This window comes from Lepidochelys kempii, chromosome 12 (assembly GCF_965140285.1).
Source record: "Lepidochelys kempii isolate rLepKem1 chromosome 12, rLepKem1.hap1, whole genome shotgun sequence".
Taxonomy (NCBI): domain Eukaryota; kingdom Metazoa; phylum Chordata; order Testudines; family Cheloniidae; genus Lepidochelys; species Lepidochelys kempii.
In genome coordinates, this window is record NC_136391.1 from 23387892 (window position 1) to 23402272 (window position 14381).

Here is a 14381-nt window from a genome sequence, read left to right on the forward strand (position 1 = left end):
ATCAAACAAACTCATCTCAAGTGAAAGTTATTTCCCAAATGTCCAGTTTCCATATCAAACTAAGATTAAAATATTTATGTCAAACCTAAAACACAGTGTGAAAAAAGGTGAAAAATGTAAAAGTCCACTTACTAGATGTCCAGGAGTAAGCACTATATTCTGAGTTAGAAATTTGCTTAGTTACACTTTCACAGCTCCAAATGAGAAACCAAGTAAAGAAAGAATTGTGTTGCTGATTAATTCACATTTGAAATAGGAATTAAAAAAAATCAGACGAAATCAGTCAAAAGGTGAATAAAATAGTGTAAAGTATTACACATATTGTTTACTTGAATAAGATTATTTATTTTGAGGGTTTCTGGTGATAGTATAAACTGCATAAGGATCATGAATCATCAGAATACTCACATAAAAATTCAGCCATATAATATATAAACCGTGTTACCAACCTTGCAAATAGGCATATGCTTAACTTGAAGCATGCCAGGTGCCAAGTCTCATTTACCTCAACAGGACTACTTACATGTTTAAAGTGAAGCACATGCAGGATCAGGGCCACAGGAAATATTTTACTTTAGTGTAAAAATAACTCAGTATACTCTTGTTTACTTTACTTAAAATATATACACAATTTACATCACTTAATTCCATAATATAATTGTGTGTGATTACCTATACATTCAGCATGCTGTATATTCATATCACTGATGTTTCTGAACATTTCTAATTGCTTTTAAATATTCAGCCATCATGGTATCCTTACAGGTTTTTTACATTATACTGTAAATTATAGAACTGTAGAGCCTGTACATTAAGACTATCACTCTTCCAGGTATCTATATAGTTTTGACATTACTGATTACTTCAACTTAGACTATGTTCTAAATGACACATTATAAAACTCCTTGTGCTACACAACTGCTATTTCTTAAAAGCTAAATGCAAGCAAATCTCTAATTTTCCTTGCTAAAACAGGGTCACCACACGTGTTTAAATTTGTGACACAGATAATTTCCACCCCCTAACTTAGCAAAGTTCATACAAGACCAAGTAGCAAGTTGTATAAAAAAGCGTTATGCTACCAACTTTGTTACCTTGACAAAGGCAGACACCGATATATTTGTAATAGTCTTTGGTGTTTGCATCTATGCATACGTGCTCTTATGAAGGTATGTACACAAACTTGTGAGCATGCCTGTTTGCATTTCTATTGCACTTATGTATATGCACTTTGGTATGTACTGGTGCATGCCTAAATGTTTGTAGGCTCATGCATGCTTCTATGCACACAGTTAAGCGTCCGTGTAGGCATGCATGTGCGTGTACGTGGTGTGTGCTGGTCTGTGCACATCCACGTGGGCGTGTGTGCGCACACACAGTGTGCGCTCATGTTCACTACGAGCGCACATCTCCAGCGCCCAGGGGACCCCGGCGGTACCTTTCCTCTCCTGGACGCGGAATATGAACTCCCAGCTGGCTGACGCTTCCCTGTCCAGGGTCCTGGCGAGAGTCACCTCCCCGCTCTCCCTGTCCACTCGCAGTGGGGACTCCTCTGCGGGCGGAGACACCAGCTCGAACCAGGCTGAGGCGAACCTGGCCGGGGCCAGCGTGGTCAGCAGGGTCCCGGGCCGGGCATCCTCGGGCAAGGAGAGCGCCAGCGGGGAGTCGGGCTGGAGCAGGGTCCGGCGGCTGCGCTGGGGCGGCGGCGGCGGCGGCAGCTGCGTGACCTGAGGCAGCACCTCGATGTCCAGGGGGGCGCTGAGCAGAGGCGGCTGCCCGCGGTCCCGGGCGAAGAGGCGCAGCGGGATGGGCGCCCGCACGTGGAGCAGGGACTGCACCAGCAGCACGCGGCCGCTGCGCGGCACCACGAAGAAGTGCGGGCTGCCCGGCCGGGCGAAGTAGCGCAGCTCGGCGTTGGCGCCCGCGTCTGGGTCCTCGGCGCGCACCTGCCACACCTGAGACCTGAGCGCCAGCGTCTCCTCCACGCGGAGCCGGGTGACGCCGCCCGGGGGGCCCGCACCGGCCAAGCGCGGCGCGTTGTCGTTGGCGTCCAGCACCAGCACGGTGAGGGTGGCCAGCTCGGCGGGCGGCGCGCCGCGCGGCGGGCAGTGCTTGCAGCACAAGCCCAGGCGGAAGGCGTAGAGCGCCCGCGCCTCGCGGTCCAGCGGCCGGCGGGTGCGCAGCCACACCTGGCCCGAGCGCGCCTGCAGCGACACCTGGAAGTGCGCGTGGTCCTCGCCCAGCAGCTGCAGGTGCCAGCGGCGCCCCTGCACCTTGGCGCACCAGGGCTCCGGTCCCAGGCGGGTCAGCGGGATGCTCAGCCCGCTCACCCGCGTGCCCGCCGGCCAGTTCTCCGGGACGTGGCCCCGGAATGAGGGTCTCCGCCTGCGGGCGGCGGCGGAAGCGGCCAGAGCCCAACACACAAGCAGCCACCAAGGGAGCCGCAGCCGGCCAAGGCAGCCCATGTCGCCTCCGAGGGAGCGGGGGGTCCCGCCTGCTTGGGGCTCTCGGAGTGGCCGCCGCTGCTGCCGGGCACCGAGCTGGCTCCGCTCCCTCCGCTGCAGGCTGTGTAGCGCCGAGGCGTGCCTCGCTGGGCTGCTGCGGAGGAGCTGAAGGGTCAGGGAGGGGCCAGGAGGCGGGGAACAAGGGGGGATTAGTGCCGAAGATCCCCAAGGATTTAGTGGCCCATCCTTCTTCCCGCTCAGTCTGTGTCTCTACACACTTCCCCTTGGAGATGCTGTCACAGCGGAAGTCTCCCCTCGCCCACCCGTGCAGGCTCTCGCCGCTCACTACTGCTGTAGTAGCACGACAAACTTGCAGAAGTTTTGCTCCAGCGTAAGATATGCAGGCGCTTTGCACTCTCTCGGAGAGGAACCCTAAACGGGAGCTCAGCCCTTCTGCTACTACTGCCTATTCCTGAGCAGCGGGCAAGATGCTGGGTAGTGGGACGCACACGCGCCCCGCCGCCCAAAGTCTCTTCTGTGTCTCACCAGCACACAGACAGATACGAAAAATACAAACCCTAGGCACAAACACTGTGTGAAAGAGTCCCCCGCACCCATCGCTTCTCTCACACAGTCTCTGTCTCCTACAGAGCCCTGGACACTCTCGCATCCACATTCTCCTTGAAAAGATTGTCTCTGTTTCTTTCTCACGCATACACTTCAGCGGTTCACCAGGTTATTATGTGAGGGTCACTCAGACATGCACAAAACAACTGCAAAGCAACTGCTATAAAATATATAATTTAAATCTAGCATTTTAGAAAATTACACACAACATAATGCTTCAAAATACTGTATAGCAGAACCCCATTTAACCAAGCCTCAGTTATCCTGCTCTCTGTATGAACCGAACTATGGCTGATAGCGCAAACTGGGGGCGGGGGGCTCGTAAACAAAATGTATGTGTGTATTATCCCTTTTTAAAGAAATTGGACACTGGGTAGTGTAGTATTGTGGACACAGGTTTGTTGTCTTGAGATTAAAAAAGTGAGACAGACAACAATAGAGGGCTTGCTTGATTGTTCAGGAGCTGAAGAGCTGAATTAAATCACAGATCAGTCAGAACACTGAGCAAAAAAAGATTTAAAATTTAACAGTCAGACACAGGTGGGGCAGTGCTGGGGGCGGGCTTGCAGGGGTTATAGCCACCCCAAAATTTGCCTTACCCCCTATAGCCACCCCTCCCAGCCCAAAGATCAGAGCTGGGCCAGCAGCTGCTGCTCTCCAGCCACCCAGCTCTGAAGGCAGCCCCATGGCCAGTAGCAACATGGAACTGCTGAAGTAAGGATGGCAAAGGCCTAAGTCCGCTGTGAAAAGTGACTTACAAAATTTATTCATGCTCCCCCAGTATAAAATGGTAGCTATTTAAAAAAATAACTTTTCTGCCTAACAATTTGATAAAATATGTTTTAGTCTTAATTTAAAAGCACTGAGCAATTTCATTTTAAATAGGGTTATACATTTAGCATTTAAAATACTGTTAAATATAAAAAATGTGTTTTTAATTTATAAGGGGAGGTCGTACTCAGAGGTTTGTTGTGTGAAAGGGGTTGCCCAACGCCTGTACAAAAAGTTTGAGAACCACTGTGCTAGATTCACACATTGCCCTGTACTGTGTACTCTCGTGGTAAAATTTTGCCTTCCTGCTACAGTTATACAAGACCATTGTCCTCCCATAACTATGCAACCTTCCTCCCTCCCTTGCCTCCAATCGGTTTGTAAAGGTATAGCTGACTTCAATTTAATGAACAATCATTCTGCTGATGTAAGAGAGGGAATAAAATCCAGTCCTCTCTTTGCTCTGGTGACTTTGCAGCATGAAGAGGAATAAAATATAAAAACCCAATTGTCATTTAAGTTAGCAGCTATGACTGAATACACAAAGAAAGCAGATCTGTTAAATAAGAGGTCATACATATTACAGTCACTTTGGCAACAGAACTGCATTTCTATTAACAACAAATTCAGACAGAATTTTAAAGAAAAGTTTTAGAAGTTCAGCACAAATTTGATTCAAAGTTTATATCAAATCACTTAGTTCACCTTAAATCTCACCTAATTTTTCAAGATTAAAGAAAAGCATCCAGAAACAATTGTTACTCACTTTATTCACAATTTTAAGTCTGTCAGTGTGAGTTAATTCTATAATAATATTTTACACTTTCATAGCACCTTCCACCCACAACTTCAAACACTTCAGAGGTAAGTACCATTATGGGAAATTGGAGCCTAAAATCAAATAGGAAGCCCGACAGGTTCAGGAATTGAAGCCATGATTCCTGACTCCCAATCCCACGCTATAATGAAAAAAAGTCCTTACTCATTTCATTCTGAAAGGTTAATTTAAGAACAATTTTTTCCAGTTTTAATCAAAAACATTTTTTTAAATGTATTTCTCTTTATACTATACATTAGTCAGAGGGCCAGATAATGCTCCCAGTTTCACAGTTGTAAATTCAGGGTCTGAAGTTTGTTGACTTATTCTGCATTTACAATGGTGTAAATGAGAACAGTACTTAGCCCAGAGTGTGTAATAGATATTGAACAGTAATTAGCTTTATGTATTAATATATTATCTCTATACATGTCTCCCTCTATGTCCTTTTTCATTCATGCACTTGGTCTCACAATAGTAGCCATTTAGAGACAATGACAAACTTCCTTTGATTTGTTGCAGATGACTTTGTTATCCAGCAACCTTGGAAAGGCAAATCAGTCCCAGGGGCTGCCAATATTACAGCTCAGCGATCTCCCTTCTCTCCCACATCTCACCCTGTACCAGGAGCAGGGAGAGGAAAAACTGGCTGGCAGAGTCCCACATGAAGCATAGTTCTAATACTAATGAAGCCACTAGATATGATTAACTTCCTGTGGTTCAGAGAACTCTTTAGCAAAACAAAGGAAGTTTGGAAGAGCAAGACTCCATCAGTTGCCCTTCTCGGAAAACTAGGGATTAGAAAGTGGGGAGGGAGGAAGACATGTGGCTATCTAGGGAGGAACGTCACAGAGATCTACAGGTCACATCTCCATCCCACCTGTGGGGCTAGGACCTGGGACTCCTCTCCCAACCCTGGGAATCCCCCACCTGTCAAGTGGCATCATGAGCAGGATCCCTGGGCTAAATATTTGAGGCACCAGGGACATCTTTGAATCATAAAGACTTTCCCATTTTACAGGCATTTCTTTTTAGGTGTGTGGGATTGGATAAGGATTAGCCTTTTAGGATAAATGCTCTTCAATTTAGACATTGAATGGATTGCCCCGGACAGGCTCTCCGTGGCTAGCACACTTCTAAAGAGCAGAGCTCTACAACATCTGCTGCCTTTTAGTTCCTGAAGCCTGATCTGCACTAAGAAATCACATCACTACAGCTGAACTGGTGTTCAACATGGTTTAGTTCAAATGTAAACCAAAAAAAAAGTATACAGAAATGGTGCTGAATACAGTTTCTCTTTGTTTACACTTGCAGCTACACCATGTTCAACTGCATGGATTGTAAGCGACAGGTCATTTTTCCTGTGTAGAGCAAGCCTCAGAGAGGGGAACCTTAGAAAAATCCCACCTGACCAACAAGCTTTCTTTCCTCTTTTGTTTTTCAAGCTCTCTGTGCTTGCCAGCCTGGAGACAGACTACATTAGTGGAGAAATCTGTAAGCAAAAAAGAAATTAAGCACAGAGTTCAAAAAGCTCTTCTGATTGGTCTCACTGTCACATAATATAACTCTGACTCTCAATATACATGTATTTAAACTGGCAGTTTTCAGTCTTTTAGTTCAAGACTAACAGCTGAACAGCAGTGAGTTTGTGAGCTTGAATCTCTGAGGAACAAGTTGCTGAATATTTAATTTAAATATTCATTTTGGCTAAGTGGTGTATAAAGTGATATTTCCCACATCTATATCAGACTTTAGTTTCTTTTAGTATTCAAATATACATTAAACTAAACTCCTGGAGTAGTCTTAGGGGGCTATAAATCATGTGACTACAGGAGGCTGCTAAGGGACTCAGTAACGACCTCATAACAAAGCTGCACTGCTGTAGACAGAGGAGTACTCCCGGTAGTGACACACATCCCTGCCAGATTCTGCCTCTTCTGATCAGAGAGCTTACCCCCCGCCCCAGAAAAAGAATAAACTCAATCGCAGGGACACTTCCAGATTCTGTCATCAATAATAGTGCATTATTTGTCATACCCTAGTATTGCCATGCTTAAGACCCCCTTACAACGCCATCTAGAAGTCTTCTGTACTCAGTTCATGCGAATGGAGTTCATAGTAGCAGTGCCAGATAAAGATTTCACATTCTCTAGTTAAGGTTTTTCTACTCCATTCATTTGTCAATAGAGAAAGCCTCCAGACAGTGGCGGAGGAGAGAGGGGCATAAGCACAGCAATACAAGGGATCATAAATTAATCATTATTATTACTGCTGGAATTGGACTTGGATGGCAACATCAAAAATCTCCTACCTAGTCCCTGCATGACATCTTTCCTTTGGAAGACCACAAAGAGGGAGCAAAATCATTTTTTCAAAAATACATTGAAATTGTGATGGGTTCAGAAGCTAATGCAATCTGTTCATGCTTCTGGATTGTAATGCAGGGATGACCTACTTATTCAGAATAAAATAATGAATGGCTCAAACTTTCATCTCTTCCTTAAATCAAATTTAAATATTTGCTGAAGTTAACAAAAATCTCAATACTCTTTTTAGAAAACATTTGCATATGCCTCCACACTTCCAAGTTATATCTTGGATCAAAAGCTGAATTAACGATACCATGAGAGGTTATTCTCAGAGGGCCAGATTATATATGCCAAGATCTATTCATAGTGGCACCTCTTCTAATGGCAGCTGTTCCTGGAGACTCATTCAAACGTTGTCTATCTGTGAAGAGGGAACAAATTAATGTAGGCTCATCTGTAGTAATGTGAACTTACCCCAAAAATTAGGATGGGTATAAATCCCTCAGTGACCAGATCCTCCATCCTGACCCTCCCCACCAATGGCTCTAGATACACATGGAAGGGTTTCTTGGCTGTCTGAAGGGAAAATAGGAGCATACTGTAGAGCTAGCTTGCCACAGGGCACCTGCCTCTACCCAGTGTATTTCACTGGCTGGCCATCTCATGTGGCCTCACACTCATAAACACACACATGGCTGTTACCTTTCCACCATGTGTATTTATTTATGTATTTTTTTCCTTACAAAGCATAACAGGCTTCCACACAGCTTTCAGTCCTCTACCCAGCCTCTCCTTCTGAGCTACCCCTTCCTTTCTGTTTCTTCCACTTATATTCTCCAAATTACTACATTACCTACTGATTATCATCCAGATGCTCATAGTTCCCCAACAGAAAGTGTTTAATTGCTCATAGCTGAGCCTGCAACTTACTTCATGCTGCAGCAACATCAGTGGCTAAGGTGCTACTAATAGTGCCCTGTCACATGGCTCTTCCCCTTTATTGTCTCTCCCATCCAAATCCATGAGATTTGGCTCACCTCTACTTGTGGAAGAGAGGAAAACACTGGCCCTACAATTTTTTTTTTGTCTGTTTTTGTGTGAGATAACTTTAAAATGGAAGATGAGATTTAAGGGATTAAGCTGTTTTATTTGTAAAATACTGCAAAGTGGTTTTAATTAAAGAAATGTGATATTATTTGGCAGATATTTTATTTAAAAATCAGGAAAAATATGAAGTCTGACAACTTGAAGATATTTAATTACAATCATAATTACTCAGATTTATTTTATATATTGTTCCATAGACGCCTATCCTTTTCCTTTTGAGGTCAACAGCAATAGGAGTAGGAATGAGCCAATAAATTGTACAGCCAGAAGTTCATTTAAAAATGCAAAACATGCCTAAGATCCATTTGTTAAATTCCTCACCTCTCCAAATCATGAAAAAATAAAGAACATTCGGAAGGATAAAGCAAACTGAGATAAATATTGCACTGTAATGTTTGAGTTCTTATCAGAGAGACAATTCACAGAAGCATTATATTGTTATTTTCTCCAAACATTTCTCATCTTTTAAGAATAACATTTGAGAGTTGTAGTAATCTTTAAAATGTCTACATATTTATGAAATGCCATGAATCTTTATTCACTAAAACCATGTTTATGATCAAAGTTACCAAAAGATTTCAGAACCCAGAGGACATTTGAAAGCTCTAGTTCTTTTGACCCAATCCTTACATAACTCAAGTACGTAACATATGCTGGAGCTGCCAAGATTCAGTAGCCATGCTGAATTTATTCACAACCTAGTTATGTATTTATGATTATAAATTAGAAACAGAAAACCCATCAAAAAAGTAGAAAATACAATCGGAAAATTAAAATGGATTTCAGATAGGCCTAGTACTCTGTAAGTAAGTGGGAAACAATGGCTTGAAGGGAGAACTGTTTTATCATTTAAAATTCTCTCTCTAAAAGGTAAAAAAGGCATGTTCCCCAGCTCTGTGAACCTCTGTGGGTTTATGGCTCCTCACAGTTTCTTTCCAGCTGACTACTGAGGAACTTCTGCAAAGGTGGTCTCAGCCTCTCCCTCGGTAGCTAGAGTATATTTCAAACAATCCTTCTGGACCCCGCAATACTTCTCCTAGAGCTGAAGTTGTGGTTCAGGCAGTGCCTCAGTCTCTCCCCTCAAGACACCTCTTCTCCACGGAGCTGGATTTACAGCCTGGATCATTCAGGCTGTACGGCCTCATTCAGCTTTTCCTTCAGTTGGCCCCTTTCCCCTAATTAGTCCCCAGATTTAGATAAGTCAGCCCTCTCTGACTGGTGTCTCCCACCTGGTAGCTAATGGAGAGAGGTCTATCCACCTCATAGGGCTAGGCCTTTCTGAACCGGGTTTCTCCCTTTCAAGAAGACTGACATGCCTCAAAAACATGGCAGTGCCAGGATGCCTGAGCCTAAAGCAGTTCTTTAACCACTTCTTGCCTGGTGCATGTTTTCTAGACCACATCACAGTTCTGCTAGGGCAACATGTATTCAGTTGTTGATTATCCTTAATAGCCATCTACTTCAGAGGCAGACACCCAGGACCATTCCCCTTCTTCTTAGCACAGGAATAATGATGCAAGAATACAACACAGGGCATAAACATATCAAGAATTTGTAATCTCAAACAGAATTCATAAATTGTACATAAACAGATTTCCCAAATTGTCACATATAACATCAAAGCATATTCTCTAGAAGAGAAACACATTGAACAACATCCCTACAGGCAATTTTCAAAGTGACTTTAAATGTGGTGCCAAACTCTAGACACGTAGGACATAATTATCAGAGTTGCAGAGCATCCTGGAAGCCATGCACCTCTGAAAACTGTGCCTCAGGTGTATAAATATGGACACCAAAACTCAAAGGTCACTTTTAAAAATTTGTTCCTTAATTTATGTACATTAAGTTCTTGAGGGCTCAATCCAGTGCACTGTATTTGTGGTCTTATGAGTCACTCATTGCACTGTGTTAAACTTTCGGGAGAGGTTCTGCACTGCTGCATACAGTGGTATACCCTCTTTCTCACCCCATACCCCACAATCAAATTGGCATCATGCAGGGCATGATCTAGTCCAAAGTGACAATATATTCCCTGTGCTATTTTAGATATTTAGTACATTGTCATTTTTTATAATATTTGTACTTCCATTTGCTCAAATGCAAGTACAAGTGATAATCTTTGCCTGTATAATTTTGCAAACAGAACTTTATTTATTCAGAAGTTCAGATGCTGTTGTCTAATCCTTGCCATCTCTTTATGCAGATTTCTTGGTACATTTCACAATTTTTTTCTTGGAATCTAGTGCTGAAAATAATTTAAAAAACACTTTCTGCCAAGCCTTTGCTAAGACTTGAACACTTTCTCTAAACCTAAAGAATTGACAGAATTAAAAAAGCTTTTAAGTCTGCCTCATAACAATTTTGCTCAAGTTCATTATGGGTGGCTGGAAGGATCCTTCTGCTTTTAAGCATGGGTACCTGGCATAATTCCATAAGCACTGTATGCAAGTCCGAGAAGGTAGCAGTAAGAACGAATATTAGAAGCAAATTAGTCTGGATAAATGAATATACTTCTCATTGATCTCGTTCTCACATCTGTGTTAATGAGGAGTAACTCCACTGGGACAATAGAGTTAAACAGGTGTAAAAATGGTTTGAGATTAGAATCAAGTGTATTGTATTTAGAGGAGACTCTAGTAATGAATGCTCTTTGAATAATACTTTGTGTGTTCTATTTCCTCTATAGGGCTAGTACATTGTTATTTACTGGATTCACTGTAATACTTCATCACCTTTCCATTAATTATTCTCACTGGATAGTTTGAAGATTTTTCAATGAAAGGTTTTAAAACTAAAAAGGCTTTTTACTGTCAGGTGTTTTATATCAATAAGAATTTTGGCTTATTTGTGACTGATAGGGTACCGGATTTAATTTAACTTCTCTCAAAATAATGATTTCAACAGACAACTTCCTAATACCCTCTAAAAATCTGATTTATTGGAGAATATGTTCCATTCCTGTAACTGCCTTAACAAATTTTTTATGTGAGAGTTAAGCTGCCTGTTCTGTATTCAGTACACAAAATATAATGAATCATAAGTCTGTCAGAAAACCTCATTAATGTGGTGCTATTGAGTTGTTCATACACATGCAGAAGTCAGGTAAGATGGAATGCCTCCTTAGTACATTTCTTATTTATGAGCATTATATTCCAAAAGTTCTGATACCTGTTGTTTTGCCTGTGAAGTTTCTCTGGAACTCAAGCTTGATTCAGGATCCTAAATTCTCTCCATCTCACTGGAACTGGTCAGAAAAATTCCAGCAAAATAGGTACACCTAGTTTCCTGCCAGCTCATCTGCCCAGCTCCTCAGCAGCCCATGTGGTGGGCAGCTGGGACTACTCCTAGGGGAATTCTGCACCAAAAAAATAAAAATTCTGCACACAATATTATAAAATTCTGCATATTTTGTCAAAATAATTCAATATAATGACTCTGGTTTCAATTATTTTGATAATTTATTTGAACTATAATACAATGGATGAAGAATGGGAGTAGGGAGCACTGAAGGAAATCCCCACATCCCCTTGCCTAACAGTAATGTAACTAGGTTTGATCCTTTATTTCTAGTTGTTAGTCAACAAATATATGCAGCCATATGCTCAGTGTTACATCATAGGCAACTAAAGAGCAAGTGAAGGCTGGGAAATCAAACTCACAATTTATACTGCCTACTGACCATCTCCAGAAAGGTCGGTAGCAAACTGTTCACGGAGCAAATTCTGAAATTTTTTCAGTCTAAAGCTTTAGTCCAAAACAGTTCTAATCACTAAAGCACCATAAGCATTTATAAGGCCATACTCTCCTTTACACCACTCTGGCAATCTAAAGGAGCCTTAAAACTTTTGCACCTCTTTTATACTCCTAGAGGAATTCACAAAGAGAATGGGAACAATTCATTAAGCAGGCAGGCTGATACATTCTGCTCTGCCTGAGGGGACAGTGCCTGTCCCACACCTACCTCCTCAGAAACACCCCGAAGCCCTGCCCCTCCAGGCCAAGAGTGCTACAATAGTGAGCGAGAGGGACAGAGTGTCTCTCTCTCTCACACACACACACACGACTGCACAGCCCGCCCCTCGGGTGGTGATTTACGTCTCTAGTGGCTACTCTGGGTGCCCGAACCAACCTGCCTGTGCTGCCGGGAGGGGCACATGACCGCTCTTGCGGCTTCCCTCTGCTTCCCCATCAGAAGTCATTTTTCTGCAGGGAAGCAAAGAAATCTGCAGGGGACATGAATTCTGCACATTCGCAGTGATGCAGAATTCCCCCAGGAATATAGGACGCCAAGGCTTCCAGGCTCCAGAGTAGCTGCCAGGTGGCTCCATTCCTTTTGGTGGAGATTTGCTAATTTTTGGTGTATGTTCCTAATTGGAATGAAATCGAATTTCAAAATATCAAAATCCTCCATGAAATGGAATTATCTTTCTCTGCCCAGCTCTCCATCTCACCCACAAAGTGCCTTGGCTTGACTACTCACCAGAACTTTAATAGAGCAGGCTTCTGGGCTCATACCCAAGGTGCCAAAAATTAGGAAATATCAATAGAGGTATAAATGAATGTTTATTCAAAAATTCTGGCTCATCCATGTTACACTTAACTCTGGCCTTCTTTTGCAGAACATGAAGACAAACTCTTTGTGAAAGAAGTTGCTTATCAATGAGGCTATTGACAGAACTGAGAATTCACTGAGCAGGTGGTGATATTCAAAGATTGGAGAGGGTTCTTAGAACTGACTGACAATACACCTTTAACAGACACATGAAAAATGTGTCTCTGCCAACAGCTGATTGTTGCCTTTAGGATGAAATCCTGACCCCACTGAAATCAATGGGATTTTTGCAATTCATTTCAACACACCCAGGATTTCACTCCCTGTGTCTAGCTACTGTTAACCCCTGTGCTAAAGTTGTTATCTATCTCTGCCCATCTGGTTTCCTGGCATTTTAAATTGCACTTCAGCTTTTCCCTGCTTGATGCAGCCCACATTCCTGTTGTTTGTAATTTGTTCCAAGGTGTCACCTGCTGATTGGCATCTTAAAAATGGGGATAATAATATGGACCTAACTCATCAGAATACTGCGAGGATTAATTTACTAATGGGTTAAATTCAGCCCTCCACAGAAATATAGGATAGCCCAAGGCCTACTCACCACTTAAGTCAACATGTTCTACCTCTGGAACAGCAAATGGCCAAAATTACTTGCAAAGTCAGCCTCATTTTGTTTGACTCCACATTGCATGTATTGTTTTGAATTATGGGGAACTACTCTTTTTAAAATATTTCTCCTTTGTCTTTTAAAAAAAACTATTTCACTGTAATTCCTGTATTAACATTGATGAGCATTCCATTACAAACTATTCCATTACAAAACTATTTCACTGTAATTCCTGTATTAGCATTGACCAATATTCCATTACAAACTTAGCTATATATTTTACAGTACATCAATGTTGTTATATTTTGACACGTCAATATATTTAGGGAAGCAAGAATATTTTTGAGGCAATGCAATAAGTACTACTGTGTTTCATTATTCAGATTATATTGCTTGCACATTTTGTAGAAGTCACCACTTGTCAATCATTACAGCTGGTGTTCGCCCCTTAAGGAAAAAAAGATCTTGCAGAGGTAACTTGTGAGCTGGTAGAAATTTGCTATTAACTTGTTTTCCCTTAAATTAATTTATGGCCTCCTATACTCCTCTCAAAAGAATAAATATGCCTTCATGTCCCTGTGAATTCCAAACTCTGGTCTATTAATTATAAATTACCAGAAATATCATATATCTCTCCTATCCAAGAAAATATTGCATGCTCAAGTATTTCATGAGCACAGGCTAGGCAGTATATTGAGAAGTGCACAGCTGTCCCACTGCAACTACTAGCCCCAGCAGGCATGCATCCCCTTTTCCTGCTTCTGAAGGATATAATCAATTCCACTTAAGCTTCATAGCCAAAGCTAAAGATATTTTCTCACGGTGAGGGTACTATAAGTTTGGTAGATATACTCATTGATTTCCCATAGTGATGCCTGCTGATGAAATGCCATGACTAAAGCACAGACAGGATGAATTTACATGACAAAATGTGCAATGAGCAATCTCTGCTTCTACTGAAAAGTGTTTACTGAGAAGAAGGAAGGATGATGAGATTAACTGGGTTAATGGAGACCAAAGAGGAAAAACAACAAAAGTCCTAAATGGGAATGAAATGAGACTAATGGATTTAAATTGAGATGCATCTGTGTTCTCGGAAATGAAATCTAGACAACTTCATTTATGTAATATTTTTGCACATTTA